The sequence below is a fragment of the Mus caroli genome, unplaced genomic scaffold, assembly GCF_978045245.1.
Source record: "Mus caroli unplaced genomic scaffold, Mus_caroli_1 scaffold_3, whole genome shotgun sequence".
Lineage (NCBI taxonomy): Eukaryota > Metazoa > Chordata > Mammalia > Rodentia > Muridae > Mus > Mus caroli.
The window spans coordinates 124,090,062-124,108,096 of NW_028227258.1; the positions used below are offsets into that span (position 1 = coordinate 124,090,062).

Here is an 18,035-nt window from a genome sequence, read left to right on the forward strand (position 1 = left end):
CAACAAATGAACAGCATCTGAGACACAACCGTACTGATGCACATATGAGCTCACAGAGACTGTGGCACACGATCTGCACAGGGGCTGGGAGGAGGAAGTAGAAGCAAGCTCAAATCCCTAACCAAGATGCTATCTATGCCCAGCTGACAACTGCTTGCAATGGGAAAAATAGTTTCCTCCAATGCAGTCACACTTAAGGGTAGACCTTATGCCAAGCAGTAGACAGCCAACACAAAATTAACTCAATGATAACTCTGGAAAATGTTTTGTCTCCTATTGCTTTGTTTGGGCCTATTTTACTTTCCTGGTCTTTTGCTTGTCTATTTCTGGTTTTATGTTTCACGTTTTCATTTGTTTGTTTGTTTGTTTGTTTGTTTGTTTGTGTTTGGGGAGTGTGTTTCTCATGCATTATTTATGTGTGGTTTTGTTTTTTTTTATATTGGCCTATTTGTTTTCTAAAGAGAAATAGGAACAAGCCATGGAGTTTTACTAGTGGGGATATGGGGAGGATCTGGGAGGAAACTGTAATTAGAAGATATTATGTATAAGGTTATTTTCAAGAAAAATTAATATATATTTAAATAACACCACTGTACTGTATTTACTATTGCAGTTGAGCTTGTGTAGCCATTCTACTTATATATATACATATATGTTGTTAAAATGTAGAATTTATACAATACAATAAACCATACCATTTCATGCTTTGATTTCGTCTTTCTATAGACCTAACATGTTTTAAAACACTGGGACAATTTGTCCCCTTTTGGTCTGGACATTTGTTTATTATGTCAAAATTTTTCCAAACTTACCTGCATTCAGACCCAAAGAGCTGTATACTCCAAGCTCATGTGAGGTACATATTAACTAACAATTTAGTCCCTCACTGAATCTGCTCAGTGAAATCAGCCATTGAGAGAAATCCCAAAGATCCCAACTAAGGCTCTTTCTCAAGCAGCCATCTTCCTTTCCAGCTTTCCTTCTGGGTTGCAAATACCATCTACTGACCACTATTGGGTTACAGTGATGTAGATACAAAGATTCCAGAGATAAAGAATAAGAGGCTACCATGTCTCAACACAATTATATTACTTATAGTACTTACTACTGCACATTAATATTTAATATTGCATTTAAAAACCCTAGTAATTTATATGCTCCCACATAAAATTATGTATTTAAAAATTATGATTCAATGGCTTTTTTTCAAGATTGTTTTAAACTTTGTTAAGTACACTGTTAAAGTAGCAATGGATTCAGCTTTGGGTAAAAGAACACAATTTCAAGCTAGACATACTGTGAATATCTACCTAGTCTGTCATCCTCTTAATTTTGTTATTCTGTCCTCTCACTCTTACAGAAATCTCATTTATTTTTATATTTTCTTCTGGGAAGTATATATAATACTGCTCTCAGAGCTTAAGAAATACCTCATATTACTCTAGCATAAATAAAGGGTTTAGCTAGTTCAGTCTCTGGTCTGTCTTAGGAAACTAGTTTGTCAGCTGTGGCTTGTCGCTGTAGATGGATGAAGCCATTTCCAAGTAATTTGGAGCCTAAGTTGCACAGTCAGTACAGGTGACTACAGCAGGCCCCTGGGGCCACAGGTCAGCACTTCTGAGATAGGACACAGATGCCCTTGGCCACATGTGACTCATTTTCATTAAGCCTGCAGCAAGCAGAACAGAGTGCCTGGCAAAGGATGGCAGTCCTTCCCCATCTTCCCAAGAAGCACAATTAGTTCATTCTTAGAAAATGTCTAATTAGCTATAACCACTAGCAGTCAATCCAGATGTCCCCCAAGACTTGCTGTGCACTGGGAAGGCCTGGTTCACAGGATACCCTGCTCCTCATCCTGGAACAAAGGCATCTGACTCTCTGCTACAAGGTACTTTCAAAAGTGACAGCAGCTCCACCCCAGCTTTGGATTGCTGCGAGGGGCCATCCTCAGTCCTGGGCAAAGGAACAAAGGTATTAACGTTCAACCACACAGCTCATCTCCCTCTCACACACTTAGCCCCAGCTGCCTCTCTAACAGGGCACTCAATCATCACACAAGTATCTTCTGTTTGACACCTGCTTCCACCTCCAAAACAGGCCAGATCCCACCGCCCCCACGGACAGGAAGTGCAGCAAGACACAGCTGGCTGTGCTGAATTAAAGCCTTCACTCAAGACCTGCCCTCAGCCACAGAGCTGGAGCAAGCTGATGTCATTTGCAAGAAATTTAAGGGTATTATTCACCTGTAATTAAAGAGAGTGGTTTGATTTGGCATCCAGCCTGGGGAGAGTAGAGATTCTGTGATTTTGTCAGTTTATGAATTTTACCACATGCCAAATGGATACTAAGAATGAGGCAGTCTGACGGAGGTCCTACCTGAGGGAAAGTTGTCCTCAGTCTGGATTCACTTGCATTTTTGTTTCTTCACTCTGACCAGTTATCCCTCCCCTTTGGAAAAGAATTCCCAGAAATTTAAAGTATTGAAGTTGTCAATCTATCCATAGAAGAAAGTTCACACAAGGAGCTTTAGAAGACTCAGCAAAGCTGAGGAACTTTCATTACAGAGGCAGAGTCCTTGTCTCCCCCTACCTCCCTTCCCCAGGGGAACTACATAGGAGTGGCAAGGGGCTCTGTGTGTGAGAAGCACTCGTGGCAAAAACACAGGGGAAGCTGGTCTTTAGAAGGTTTATGCTTCAAGAGACCTGTGGGATAAATAGAAAAAAAAATGACAACTTTTTAAATAAATTTTTCGATCATGCCTTAATTATACCAGGAAGAGTTTGAAGCAACTTGGAGACACATTAAAGCACATTAACATTAACTGGATGAGAAAACCAGAAGGAAAGAAAGTCAGCAAAGCAGGAAAGATAAAGGAAGCCAAGACTGTGCTCTATAAACCAAACGTGTGAATAGTCTCTGTTTCCTAGAGATAAATCATATGGGAGCCCAAGCATCCCAGACAGCCAGCAGAAGTACACGTGGGGAAGAGCATAATGGTTGGTTTCAGTGGTCAACTTGACACGACATAGAAGAAGCTGCCTATTGAGGAATTGTCAAGGTCAGGTTGGCCTATGTCTTTGAGGGACTATCCTAATTGGGCTAATTGAGGTGGGAAGAACTACCCTGAGGACAGAAGAGCCATTTTAGAGACCAGCCCCTACTCTACATAAGAGTTGAGGGTATGAGCTGAGCAGGAGGCAAGTGTCTGTTTCTCTCTGTTCTTGACTGTGGATGCAATGAAGGCAACTGTCTCAGGCTCCTGCTGCCTCTTCTTCCCTGCAGTAAGGGACCCAGAAGTGTGATCTCTGACAAGCCTTCCTCCACTAAACTGCTTGTCATCAGGACGTTTTAGCAGAGCAATAAAAATAACACTGGGGCCAAATTGGGAAAGTCCCAAAATTCAAATGCTAGAAAAGCCTAAACATTTTCAGTAACAACTCCTTCAATCACAGTTTAGAGTACTTGTGTGTTCCTATCCCCATGGGGACAAAAGCAAATCTTCCTCTCAGGTGTCCTTCATGGCTGTGGGTCAAGTGGCAGTGTATGTGACCCACTCTGACCTTGGTCAGTCTCCAATGACAGAATGCTGTGCCTTTTCAGGTCATTTCTCAAAGCTCTGGGGGACAGGAAGTCTGAGATCAAAACCCATAAGCCTGGGAGGAAGAGCTGGTGTCCTGGGTCATGGATGATAAGTGTCATTTTTGTTTTATCTATACATGGTGGAAGTGGGAAAAGGCCACTAATTCTATTCCTAAAGACTGTAGCCTCAATGACCTAATCATTTACCCAAGACTCCAAACCTAGAATTGAGGGATGGGAATTGGAGCGATGTCTCTGGAATAACAGCCTGACTCCTCATCCAGAGGACCTGTTCATCTCAACACCCACATTGCAGCACAAACATCTTTAAATCCAATTTCAGGGGACCTGATCCCCCCTTCTGTCCCCTGCAGGCACAAGGTGTACACATAAATACATCCAGGCACATCCAAATACACATAAGATAAAAAAAAAAAAATCTTTTCTTTCAATTAGCTAAAAGAGAAAAGAGAAATAGGAAACATTTGGCCCATAGCAGCCTAATTGTCTTCTTGAAAGAGTCCCTATGGACCTGGGTCAGGTCATCTTGACTACGCTGACTCCTGTCACTCAGCAACCACAAATTCCTGCAGGCCATGGAGACAGGAGGAGCCACTGCAGTGCAATCCCTGGGTGCCCTGGATCACACTTGGTAGTTTGAATATATTCTATACTTGACAGTAAGTAATATATCTGGTATTGAACCATAAAGTTTCTCCAATATCACTTGATATTGAAGTATATCATATCATAGAGTATGACACTCCATGACTCTACACCTGGCTGGCTGGTGTTGAGTCGGGCAATGGTTGACTTGCCCCGTGGCCTTTCAGTACCCAGGATGCATGGTACCACTCCAGTCATTTCCCATACATAGGCCAATGAGTCCTGGCAGGGATACATATTTCATATTCTCTGGGCACGGATTCTGGAAGCTTCTAAACAAGCAGAAAATCCTAGCTCTATAGGTGGCTTCTCTCTTTAATCTGAGTACCCAGCACCCAAGGCTTCAGATAATTCCTCTCTGACATCTTGTTATAAAGACCAGCTCTTCCTAAACTACTTATCAGAAACAGAGCTATGGAAAGACTCTGGGGTCCCAAAACCAAAAATACACATGTTCAGGTTGGCGTGGTCAAATTCTTATTTCTAAGTAATCAAAATTAGTAAGTTTTATCCTTTCCAGAGCAGACCCTCAGCATTAATTCTCTAAAGCCCCATTTTCCTGAAGGTTGGGAGGTGGTATCACAGCCCACTGAACCTGCTGAGTCAGTCTTTTTTAGACATTACAACCTGTGGATGAGAACTTATCTGTCAAAGACTCTGGTGCCTGAAGGCAGATCCCAGTGTCTACAGTCACATCTATGTGACCTGAGATAAGGTTGCCCTGCCCTCTCCAAACCTCTGTTTCTCTGACTGTCCAAGGCTGCAGGGTCTGAGGATCCCCAAACTTAAAGTCAAGTTAGTCGCATGACCTAGCAAGTAAGATGGGTGTGATCCCCAGACAACATAGATGACCTTTGCCCCAGCCTGTTTCCAAGAACTGGTGAGATGGAGAAAATGACGTCATCCCTTTGGATTCTGCCATCTGTTCAGGACATTCCAAGGCATAAAATGGGTACAAATGGATTTATTTTCAGAACAAAGATGTTTCCTCAGATTGCCTTTAAATGTTAGAAGGAAGCAGCCATTCATTCTCTACACATGGTAATTAGTACAATTTAGAAAGAAGAAATTATAAACAATTCTACCACTACACATCATTTAGTGCTTCTGGGAAATTCCAATTTTAAATCCAAGTATATGCCTGGCAAAAGCAGCAGATTTCAAGCAGCGTGTTTCTCAAATCCTCATCAAGTGACCAAAAAGATATCCTTTTGATTTTTATAAATATAACTAGATATCATCCTCAAAGAAAAAAATCCCTGGAAGACCTTGAGTTTCTCTGTGGGAACAGTAGGGAAACTTATCAGAATTAAAAATAGAACCAATGTGCATAATTGATAGTTTCTTTCCATCCTTCCTCCTCTTTTTTTTTTAACAGATCTTTTTATGTAGCCCATGCTGGCTTAAGACTATACACATAGCCCAGAGTGGCCTTAAATTTGAGACAATTTTCATGCCTCAGCATCCCTAGTGTTAAATTCAGAGTCATGAATGATTCCACTTCTTGACGACTTTACTGAACCAGTTGCTAAAAACCAGATGGCCCAGGTCATTAGTGTCTTTGGCATTAGTGTCTTTGGTTCATTCCCCTAACAGAGTTAGGGGAATGAACAACTAGGCAAGCACTATTTCTATGATAGCTCTCAAGCAGAGCCCACCACAGGCCCTCCACATAGTGGAGGAACAATGGCTGCGGATTCTTTTGTTGTCCTTCAGTGCCACAAAATTTGTTGTGTCTTTTTGGCTCCTACCCTAAGGGACTTTGGTGACTTAATTAACTTATTGTTTGCAGACATGGAGTAAATTCAGTCACCGTGCCATTCTAAGCCTTCTGTCGAGAGATTGAGCCATATCTGGACAGAGTGGAGAGAATCTCTTCAAATCAGTTGCGAAGCATAACAAGGAAAGAAGAGCAGGGCATTGTAGTTTTATTTGGCATGCCCAGCAAGCGTTGGTGGCCTTTAAACTATTAAAATGGCTGGTGGTTCCACCGTGATACGTAAAATACACTGTAGGATTCCTACCGGAAACTTGCGCAGTACTGGAGTTCAATCTTGAGCCTGTTTGAGCCTTGGGCCCCTGCACCCAGGTTCACAGAGTTTGTGCCTTCTGTGAAGCTGTCTTCTCTGGGCTACCTGCAGAACCTGTGCTGACCAGGCACAAGATAGATACACCTTGGAATCTCTGAGAATCCTTGAGGTCCTTCAGTAAGTAATCTATAATCCAGGCCCTTCCTAATGAGTTATTAATAAACCCTACTTGCCTTTTTGAAAGAAAACCTAATTTCTATAATAAGATCTTTAAGTACTGTGATGGATGCTAATGGAATGATGGGTTTGGAACAACAGGAAACTGTAGTAAGTGTGATTCTTGATCAGTCTGGGCTTCCGAGGTCCTGTTCACCCTGTCCCTCCTCTTGGATTCTGCAGTGGAGAAAGCAGACACAAACCACAAACACCACCTCCTTCTCAGAGCTAGAAAAGGTAGGCCTTCGTCCAGGGCAAACACAGCCAACAGTGGCTCTATGTGGGTACTGCTATCTACAGCTCTGCCTCTTAATGTCTGTGTGCGCGCTCTATACAACTAGGACCTACCCAAAGAGAGCCACAGGTTCAGCTTCGGAAGCCTGGCTTCCGTCTTGGCTAAGGTCTGAATTGTCCTTGTACATTTCTAAGGCTGTAGTGGTGTGCCCACCTGAGGTCTCAACACTGAAGCTCTTACGCCCACCTCTATTAGCATATCTGTGTGACTTTAGCCCTCCCCTTCTTTCTGGGGCTCACCACCGCTGCCAAAAAGGAAATTTGTCTATAAATACCTGCCATTTTCACAAATTGTAACAGCCTTTCAAGGTGAGAATCCCACAAGGGTTCTGGCTAAATCCTAAAGGCACCTGAAAACCCAGGAACACTCCATAGCATACATAGGGCATACTGCTGAGTTATGACGGAGGGCAAACAGAATGCCAGGCTTGAGGTCCCTGGCTCCACCCACTACCCAAGCTTTGCAGTGTCTATGTTTGGTGAGGTTTACTCCCACCCAGTCCTCTGTGTCACGGTGCTCAAGATTTCCCAGGTGGGCATGATGGGTCCTGAGAATACCCTTCTCAAAGGAGGAAGGCTCCAAGGCTGGAGACCTAAATATGCACTTTAAGGAATCTGCAGCCCACTCTGAATCTCTGAGCACCCCTGTCATGCTGGCCCCTGCCTCTGCACGGAAAGGGAGAAGAGATCCGGACGAGAGGGGCTGTCTCACGTGCCTGGGAGGAAGAGGGATGAATGAAACTAGCGAATCTCACTAAAGAGCTCCTCCCAAATTGACAGACACAGCAGACATCTAAGCATAACTGCCCAAATGCAAGGAAGTTTGCAGTGTCCTTTGCTTCTGACAACGAACGAATTCACACTGTAAGCCACTGTCTTTTCCAGAGTTCCAAAAGAATTTCAAAGCTAAGTGCATTGTAGACATTATTCTCATGTAAACACAGCAGTCAACAACAATAAACTCACAGCCATCCCTTTGTTTTAAAATCCAGGCCTTCTACTGCGAGTCAGTGAATTCTCCTCTGCAGTCATCCATCTAATGGGATTTACCAGATCGTCACAGGATGACCCCTCCACACAGACATAGCTGCTGTCAACAAAAATTAAAATAAAAAATAAAAATTAATAATAATAATAATGGTCTCCTACATTCTTGAAATTTACATTTTGACTCTCATTCTCATTGAGACTGCAAGTAATGAGAGGATCAAGGTGGTATGCTGACCAATGAGCTAGATTCTCAGTCATTTTCTTCTGCCAACTTTCTTTGGAAATTAATAATAATAATACCAATAACACTAATAATATTAGAGGCATGGTAAAAACATAACTGTTCTAGCAGGCAAGATGACTCAGTGGATACAGTGCTTGTCTAGTGCAGATTCCAGCACCCACATAAAAGCCAGGCAGCTGTGGAGGCTGCTTGTACTCCCAGCTTTCTGAGAGGTAGAGACAGGCTTTTCAAGCAAGCTGGTTTAGTAACTCCAAACCAGAATTAGCAAGCTCTGGAAGAGCTCACTGAGAACCCTTCCCAATACAAATAGAGAGCAATTGAGAAAGACACTTGATGTCAATTTTAGGTGTCTACGTGGAAACACACTCATGAAAACATGTACACATATCATGCACCACACACACACACATACATGCACACATATGCATGTGGCAAAAGGATACAAAAGTTATTTTATGGGGCTGGAGCACACTTTAAACTCTTGGAGAGAACCTGAATTCTGTTCCCAGAACACATGTCAGGCAATTCACAACCACTTGTAACTGGAAGCTTCCAGCACCCGGGGATCTACCTTCTTTTGGCTTTCAGGGGCACCTGCACATAGAGACTAACAGGCAGACAGACAGACAGACACACACACACACACACACACACACATGCACACACACGTTCTGTTTAAAATAATTTTTGCTTCAGGCCCAGTATTTGCAAGTCACTAGCAATGTTTTGTTTGTTTTGCTGGTTGGTTTTGGTTTTGAATGGCTTGGAGGTTTTTTTGGTTAAAATTAGTGACTTTTGCAAATAGAGAGGATAAAAGGAAGGTAACTCTAGCAAATGCATTTCACTCAAGTGCTCTACGAAGGTAAAATGCCAGTGCGGGTAGCAATATTTAGTCTCTCCAAACTCCTTAACGGGAGAGTCAGTGCACACCACTCTTCTTCATTTCCCGTCCAGCACCGTGGCCCACAGCTGTTGCTTTCGGCTCAACAGATGTTTCTGTGTCTAAACTGTAGTCATCCCAACAGAGGCCCCTCACTCCCTGTTCCCATATACAGAAACTTCTTCCAGAAGACCCAGAATGCACATCCACACACCCGAGGGCATGGATGGCTTTAATAAGTATTCTCTCCTGTACATGAGCAGCCAAGGGAAGGAGGACTGAAGCAATGTTAAATGATTCCTGTAAGACCAGCATCCACAGCCAATGGAATCCCACAGCCAGAGTCCTGAGCTGAGGTGTGTGGTAAGGTGAGTGAGTCTGTGTGGGCCCATCTGCAAGAAAGGGACAATTCTTCCACCATTTGACTTAAGACACTCTTCTTACAGTGTTCCATAAATAAGTGCCACCATCAAACAAGGCACGAGCTGCTGGTGCCTCTGATTCTTCCATTCCTGGTTCACCAACAGAGCCCCATATTCAATGGCCATGACACTCTAAATGGGTGGCCAAGACCCCTAAGTGTCCATCCAGTTCTAATTGCAACATTCCCCTTATAAGCTATGGATTATATGAGCATACATGAAACACTGCAGAGCACACAGCACTCATGGCAATACCTGTCTTAGTTAGGGGTTACATTGCTGTGAAGAGATACCATGACCAAGGCAACTCATAAGGGCAACATGTAATTGGGGCTGCCTTGGAGGTTCAAAGGTCCAGTCCATTATCATCAAGGTGGAAATGTGATAGCATCCAGGCAGGCATGGTGCAGGCAGAATTGAGAATTCTACATCTTTATCTGAATGAAGGCTGCTAGCAGGATACTGGCTTCCAGACAGCTAGGATGAGGATCTTAAAGCCCACACCCACAGTGACACACCTTCTCCAACAGGGCCACACCTCTTAATAGTGCCACTCTCTGGGCTGAGCATATACAATCCATTACAATACCTGATGCTTTTATTATCGTTCAAGCCATATAAGTAATAAAAGTCAAAATGGAAGATAGTAATTGGGATTTTATTTTTCAGTGAAAGTGTATGTGGGGTATTGAAATCATGGAACATTCTTTTAGTGGAATGGCATTCTGAAATTTAAGAGCCTTCCCTCGAGTTCAAAACAACTAGAGTTCATATATTACTGACACTTGGCTCAAGTGAAGATTGGACCAGTCTTCAATCTGATTTTGTTAAAATATGGCTCTAAAATTGTAGTGCCTTCCCACTTCAAGGTAAGAAAATCTCTGTGTAATTGTTGGAATCCATACTCAATGCATGGCTAGTTAACCATTAATAAAGTTACATGTTGTATATTATACGTTTTCCCGATAGTTGGAGTTGGTTTTACTAGTAACAAGCATCAGGACAGAGTGACAGAGTGGGCAGTGCTCATGACACAGCAGCTTCATGTCAAGGCAGGGAGTGGCTGGGTGCTCACTTAAACTTCTGTGCCCTTACTCCATCCAATGGTTTTAAAATACTAAATGTTAATGAACGCTATGGAATCCGCCTACCTTTGCTAGTAAAACCATTTCATGGTTCACTGTGACACTGACTTGCATTGCTCTATGCGCTCTCTGGACCCAAGACCAAATCCTCTACAGTTTCTGTCTCATTGAGATATGGCAGTGCCCTGAGGTGTTTACTGCATTTACAACTGAGAAAGAGTATATGACAAGACGGTAAACTTCAATATTAACAGAAAAGAAAAGTTCAGCTCAATGTTTAGTATCTTATACCTCACTACACAATGTGGGCTTTTTTTTAAAACATTTTATTGTTTCTTTGTGAATTTCACATCATGTACCCCAATCTCATTCATCTCACCCTCCCTTCATACCCACCCTCCACCCATGCAACACCTTCCATCTCATTATAGAAGATCTAATGTGTCCCACTGTCCCACAGTATACCATACTTCTTTTCTTATAAATGCTCCCTGCAATAACTTGCTGGTCTGATACAAGGTCTCTGACTTCTGCTACTCTATCAATACTGGAACCTCACTGGGACTCCTCTTGAATATCTTGTTATTGCCTTCTGTCATGGAGATCCTGTACTTTTTGGATCTGTAGGACCAGCCCAACCATGCCCTCCAGCAGTGCATCAATGGATGGGGTACATGTTGGGGTGGGTCAGTTCAAAGCCCTGAATCTAGGGCTGAGAGGTATCTGAGCTGGTCAGCCTGATTGTTCTCCCTCTCTCATACCCTCAGGGATGTCTCATTAGCAACCTCCACTAACTACCAGGGCCAACTCTACTCTGCTACCCAGGTGAGGCACAGAGCCTGCTCTTTCAAGTGTTGCAGTTGGTGAGGGACATGAACAGTTCTACCTCTCTCTTGACCCCAGGGCCAGCTTCCCTACCTGCCATAGATGGTGAAGGACAGGGGAGGGGAGGAGAACATCTCTCCCTCATTCCAGCAGACTTGAAGCTGGGCTGGCTCTCCCACACTCATGCCCTCAGGGCTGTCTTATGTGCAACCCCCACATCCAGGGCCAGCTCCCTGTGCTTCCCAGGCTAAGGGCAGGACCCAGTCTCCTGAGAGCTGCAGCATGTGAGGGGCAGGGCTAGCTCTCCCACTCTGATGACATCAGCACCAGCTCTCCTGCCTCCCATTAGTGACAAGGAGCAAGAGGGAGGAGGATATCACTCCCTCACACATGTCACCCACAAGCTGTGTATTTTATGATGTGCATCATGTGTTGTCTAATAACTTGGTTGATAACTATCACTATTACTTATTAATTTCCCATTCCATAAAATTTTCATTACCATCTTCTTTTGGATGGTGGTGGGGATCGAGACATAATAGAAAAGGAAGGTAGAAATTACCAACATGCTATCCCTAGAGCTTGAACCCTCTAGTCAGAACATTCCCTGGGCTTTGAATGGAAAAAAGTACCCTGATAATTTTAATAAAATTGTTTTGGGGTTTTATGTTTTTTGTTTTGTTTTGTTTTGTTTTGTTTTGTTTTGTTTTGTTTTGTTTGTTTTTTGTAGCTCTGGGGTTGGAAATGAGAGTCTTTGGCTTGCAAGGTATGATGGGTAATTTTGGTTGTCTACTGAGCTGGCTCTGGAATCTCCTCAAATACAAGTCTCTGGGAGTCTTGTGAGGGAGTTATTTGATCAAATTACCTGAAGCAGAATGTCCCATCCTGAATGTGGCACTTCTGGTAGTAGCCCAGATAAAAGGAAACTTATGGTTTTTGCCTGTTTGCCCTTACTCTTGCTGTCAAGTCCTTCTATCCTGTGATTGCTGCACTCCTTTGCTGATATTAGAACTTCAGGTTTCAAATGAAGGCTGAAGACCAGCAGCTCTCCCAGAATCCTCAGGCCTTCATTGACAGATTGGGACTGCTGAGATCTATGGACTGAGAAACTACTGAATTCTCACAATCTCTGGTGTGACAGACACAGCTATGGCTGGACTACCTGATCCTGTAAGCAAAATAAGTAAATGCAACAAATGCCATATATGTGTGTGTGTGTGTGTGTGTGTGTGTGTGTGTGTGTGTGTGTGTGTTTGTGTGTATACATATATATGTGTGTGTGTGTGCGTGCGCACGTGTGTGCATGTGTATGTGTACATGTGTGCATGTGTGTGTATACAGTCTATTAGCTCTGCTTTTTTAAAGAACCCTGTGCTCTATACTGACCCACAGCCACAGCATGCTTAATAAAGTATTTTGAAAGCAACATTTGATATAGCAATGTTTTCACAGACAAAACAGTCATCAGATACCACCTGGCTTCAGAAGAGTGTTCTGAAGAGGAAAACCATTCCACAGATAAATTTTGTTCAGAGCAGAGATGTGAATTTGCCCCTGTTCTCATCTCGAAGCCACATTCTTCGCCTCTTAAAGTGCCAGAAGTGCAGCCTAGGAAAGCACACACCCTCCCCTGATGGCTCTGCCTCTCAGAGCTAAGGAAACATTGAGATATCTTTTTCTTTCTGAGCAATTTTCAAATCAGCATGACCTAAATAATTCTTACTAGCATGTTTCCCAAAAGAATACCTATGTTGAACGCATCAAATAGATTTTAACAGAATGAGACTATCTACCTGGTCTACAGGATATTGCAAAGTTGAGCAAATCTGAGGCCTGATTCTCTTCCTAAAACGTCACATACCACAACAGAAATGAAGATCTGAAGTCTCAGCCTTGTGTGCTATAAATAACAGCTGTGCTTTCCACAAAAGCCATCACTGAATCTTCTGAAATCTGCTCTCACTTCTGTGTCTAAGATTATCTCTTGATTAACTCTATGGCATGTTAGTATAAACCACTCAGTGCTCTAAGGAATTCCACAACTGATCTATCTGGTCTCCTATCCACACCAAGACTGTTTAAGAATGCAGTAATATCTCTGCTGTGTGTGGGTGCAAAACTGACTGAAAAGCAAGTACAAACCCAAAGCTATTTTATGCACTGCAATACAAAAAAAATCATGTTGTCTGTAGGTGTTTATGTTGTGTGAAGAAATTCTATTCCAATGAAGAAATGCATAAGCAGGTGTTTTTATTAAGAGGAACAGGTCTTGGAACTCAAGGATCCCCACACCAAACTTTCCAACAATGAAATCCTCATCTAAAGGTTTGGCATATGTGTTTTTAATGTTTTGAAAGCATTTCTCCATTTCTAATAATTTATATTTATCTTTTATTTATTAAACATCAACTAAAATATATGAAAAGGACCAGATCCAAGGGCACAGATGAGTTGGCTTGGGGGTGTGTCAAGAGCAGGAAAATGTCTCTTCTCTACATCCCTCCACTTGTCACAGGCCAGCTGATGGTTCACACTGTGATGTCAGCCTCAGTAGAACATTCTCCAGCAGGCAAGTACCCTTGAAGCCTCAGTCTATCGCTGCTCCCTTGACTGAAGCTGGTCACAAGGTTTGTCTCCATTCCATAAAGCAAAGAAAGATCCCTCTCCCTGGAAGACCTGCAGACCCATTGACCATCTATGGCAACTGCGGTATTCCTCTATCCATGTCTTTGTAATATAATGCTTTAGTATTTCTCAGATCTGTCCATTTCGGTCTTTAGGGAGATTCTCTCAACAGGTACTCAATCTGCAGCCCATAGACCACTTACAGCTCAAGATAGCTATTTATGCATGCAACACAAACTCATAAAGTTATTGAAAAAAGTTTCTGTGTAGTGTATGTGTACATGTTTATGGGTGTGCACGCTCATGTGAAGACCAGAGGTCAGTGTTATCTTCCTCAATTGCTCTCCACCTCATTTTTTTTTTTTTCGAGAAAGAGTATCTCACTAAAACTGAAGCTTACCATTCAGCAAGGCTAGCTGGCCACTAGGCCCAGAGATCCTCTTCCTCTTCCTAGCACTGGGATTATGGGAGTCCACCATCACATACAGAGTGTTGGAGATAGAACTCACATCCTTCATGCTTCTGTGGCAAGCTTTTTACTGACTAAACCATCTCCCCAGCCCCATGATTTTTTGTGTGTGGCTCAATTATGGGGTTCTCTGATGTGAACTTTGTAGACAGCAATATCAGCAATATCAGCCACAGTGTCACATGGAGTGAACACACACACACACCCCACAGGCTGGAAAACCCTGGATTTAACCTGTGACCCAATACATTTCTTCTCCATCCAATGTGCCCCAAAGAGGCTAAAATTGAACACCCCTACCTAGAATGAGCCACCAACTGCTCCCATTGCTTGGGAGCACCCTCCTGTCATGGCTTCCCTCAGCCAGGTTCACTCCTTACCAAAGGCACCATGGCTCCTATGAACATTTCCATGGTTGTCTGTCACCTGAGTGTAGATACAAATTCTTTTCACAGTCAACAGCACACCTACAGACTGGTCACATGCCTCAGATACATTCACTGGCCTTCCATTGTGGGGAATAAAAACATGTTTGCTAACACAGAGGGCTGGAGAGAGACATGGTCACAGCTGCTGTGTCAAGAGCGAGTTCACCTCTGGTTCAGCAGCCCTGCCAGCAGCTGGAAAGTCAGCTGTGTATTTCCAACACCTGGAATTTCCCAATTGCTTGGTGCTCATTGCAGACTCTTGCATGCATCATTCTAGCTCTCTGGTGCCTGTCACAGTGACTAACATATGATTTCTCACCACCACCAGATTCCCAGACACCAAGAGTCACTTTGGCACACCGACACAGAGATGAAAATTTTGCACTTAGATTAACATTGCTGTATTATGATCAAAGTTGAGTTTGAAACCACTGTGCACTGTAGTTGTTAGAATCCGAGTTGGGCCCAGCAGCCCTAAAAGACCAGTCTCAGACACCTGTCTTTAATAGACCAATTGAACCATAAAGTAAAAACAAACAAACAAACAACAGAAAAAGGATTCTTCAGTGTGGCCACACTGGGAAGAGGAAACATGAGGTTCTCTGAGTCCTCCAGGGCCATCTCAGAGACACTAACAAGAGACTGAAGTTCAAATAGATAGTCAGAGGTGTGCACAGCTGAGCTGTCCTGCTCAGTTTCTGGCCCCACCACCATCACTGTCGGGGTGTGACTCCCCTGCAGACCTGTCTGTCACACTGTCTTCCTAGGAACAAGGTCCTCTTCCAGCTGGCACCAGTACCCTAACCTTTTCTTTTCCTTCCCTACATGAGACCCCTGGGGTAATTCCAATCCCTTGGGGACTACTATCTCACTAGACTGATAGCCAAAGAGAGGGGCAAGCATGTCTCTATCTGTTAAGAATACCTTCCCTCCTGTCACCACAGTTACAAGGATACATAAACTTATATGGTGGGCTGAGGAGGCAGCTGACTAATAGAATACTTGTTATATAATCAGCAGGGTGGACGTTCTGACTCTTCACTCCACACAAACACTTGAGGACTCTGCCTCAATGAGGAGGAAAAGCAATGAACAAAGACACCTGACTTCACCCTCTGATCTCTACGTGCATGCGTAAGGCACACCACACACATGCAAAAGGATAGTGTATGTTTCTGGACATTGTATCAGAAATGAAACTTGGATTCCACAAACCACTGACCGGGCTGTTACCCACTTGCACTCTCTGCCTTAGATCCCTCACCAGGAAAGTTGCAAAGCCCACAGTCTTGGCTCTGAAACTTCTCCCAATGTTTTCATGTTGTGTGATGCTGTGATTCTGAGATTTGAAACGGCTACAGTGTGTTAACATCAGATGGCTGCCTGCCAGAAGTCTCACCCCATTCACTATGTGTTTTTCTGTTTCCTCATTTTAATAGTCACAGAGCATAGTTACATATGAAATTTAAAAATGGCTCCGGGATGTTAAAATGTCTTTTATAAAAATAAAGCCCTCACTTCCCTCAAGGTGTTGCAGGTGTGGCTGCTGTGTCACATGTACAGCAGTAGGTGGCAGAGAGGAGAGAGTTTGTGTCTACACTCAGTGTTCTGACCTATGAACATCTAAATGATTAGTAGCCTAACAATCCCTGAAAAAATATGAGCCTCAGGTGACCACCAGTCTGGTGCCAGGCAGGCCTGGATGCGCTCCCAGCATGGAGAGCAAGCTGGAGACTAGAAGAACCCTATCCAGGCCTGCAGTCCCTGGGCAAGAGTGAGCCCAAGACAGACAACCATAGAGTAAGGTGACTTGGGTAAACCTGGGCTAGGAAGGATCCAGACAACCATCGGACCAGCACCACGGGGCCTGGACAGGAAGCTGTCTTGAGATGCCCACCAGTCTGGCACCTCACAGGCCTTTGGGGGGCAGACCATGCTTGAGATGACTCCTGTCTAGTGCCATAGTGTACACGTGGGATGTAGCAGTCCTGAGACCACTCCTGAGGCAACTCCAGCCACTCAAGAGACCCTGGGGATCATTAAAAGGAACAAGTGAGTGCTGGAGAAATGGAAGAGAGAGAAACAGAAGGATGTGGGCACAATGAAGAAAGGCAGAACTGGAGACTCAAGGGTAGTGAGGAACAAGCCTGATGTGAGTAGCCAGTGATGCTGCCTAGGGCTACATCTGGGGCCATGACCCTGCAGCAGTAGCGGTCTGTTACCACCAAAGTCCAGACAAACATGCCTGGTCATCTGAGGGCTGTGAGGAACTCACAGGGCATCCTGGGAGAACTGGCCCTGGAGGCATGCTATCAAGGAGAGCTAACCGCCCCCTAGCCAGCTACAATACTCTGGAGAGTTGGGGAGGAAGGGAGTGCCCCTCCCACTCACCTCCCTGCACAGTGGCTGGCTAAGGAAGAGATACCCTCCTCTCACCTCATCCCTTATCTGTGGGAGGCAAGAGACCTAACCCTGAGGTCATGAGGGCAGGAGAACTGGCCCTGCCCTTCCCCTTCTGCAGCACAGGGGAGAGAGACCTTGCACCTTTCCTAAGCAGCAGCAGCCCAGTAGAGCTGACCTTAGTGGCTCTGGTGAGACAGTCCTGAGGGCATGAGCACAGGAGAGCTGGCCCTGCCTCTTGTCTGCTGGGAACAGGCCTAGTGGAGGGAAAGACACTCTCCTCCACTCCTCCTCCCACATCATCTATGGCAGAGGGAGAGCTGGCCCTGGGATCATGAGAGTGGGAGATTGGCCCAGTCCCTCACCAGGAACAACATTTGGGAGAGTGTGTTCCACACCTTGCCTGGGCAGCAGGATAAAGCTGTCCCTGGTTGCAGAGGTTGCTGGTGAGCCAGCCCTCAGAGTGGGAGAGAGGGAAAGCTAGCAGGATGACCACCTCAGATACCTCTCAGCCCCAGATCCAGGCCTTTGAATTGGCCCATCCCAACATCTACCCCATCTATGAGTTACTGGAGTTCATGAAGGAGCTGGTCCTACAGATCCAAAACTATAGGATCTCTAACACAGAACAATAGCAGGATACCTGGGAGGAGTCCCAATGAGGTTCCAGTATTGATAGAGTAGCAGAAGCCAGAGGCCTCATACCAGACCACTGAGTCGTTGAGATGAACATTTGCAAGCCAAGAAGTGTGGACCAAAGGGTGTACTGTGGGACCCACTGACACACTACAGCTTACACGGTGAGATTTGTTTTTCTGTTAGAGAGGATGTTGCAAGAGCAGAGAACAGATACAATGGACAGGGGAGTTGAGTGGGATTGGG

At 44.3% G+C, this 18,035-nt stretch overlaps 1 non-coding gene across 1 annotated transcript; it reads left to right on the top strand.

Moving 5' to 3' along the window:
• Positions 1-16,269: 16,269 nt before the first annotated feature.
• On the top strand, positions 16,270-16,400 carry LOC115030753 (small nucleolar RNA SNORA17). Its single transcript, XR_003836347.1, has one exon. It is a non-coding gene; the product is annotated as a small nucleolar RNA SNORA17 (small nucleolar RNA).
• The last annotated feature ends 1,635 nt before the right edge of the window (positions 16,401-18,035 follow it).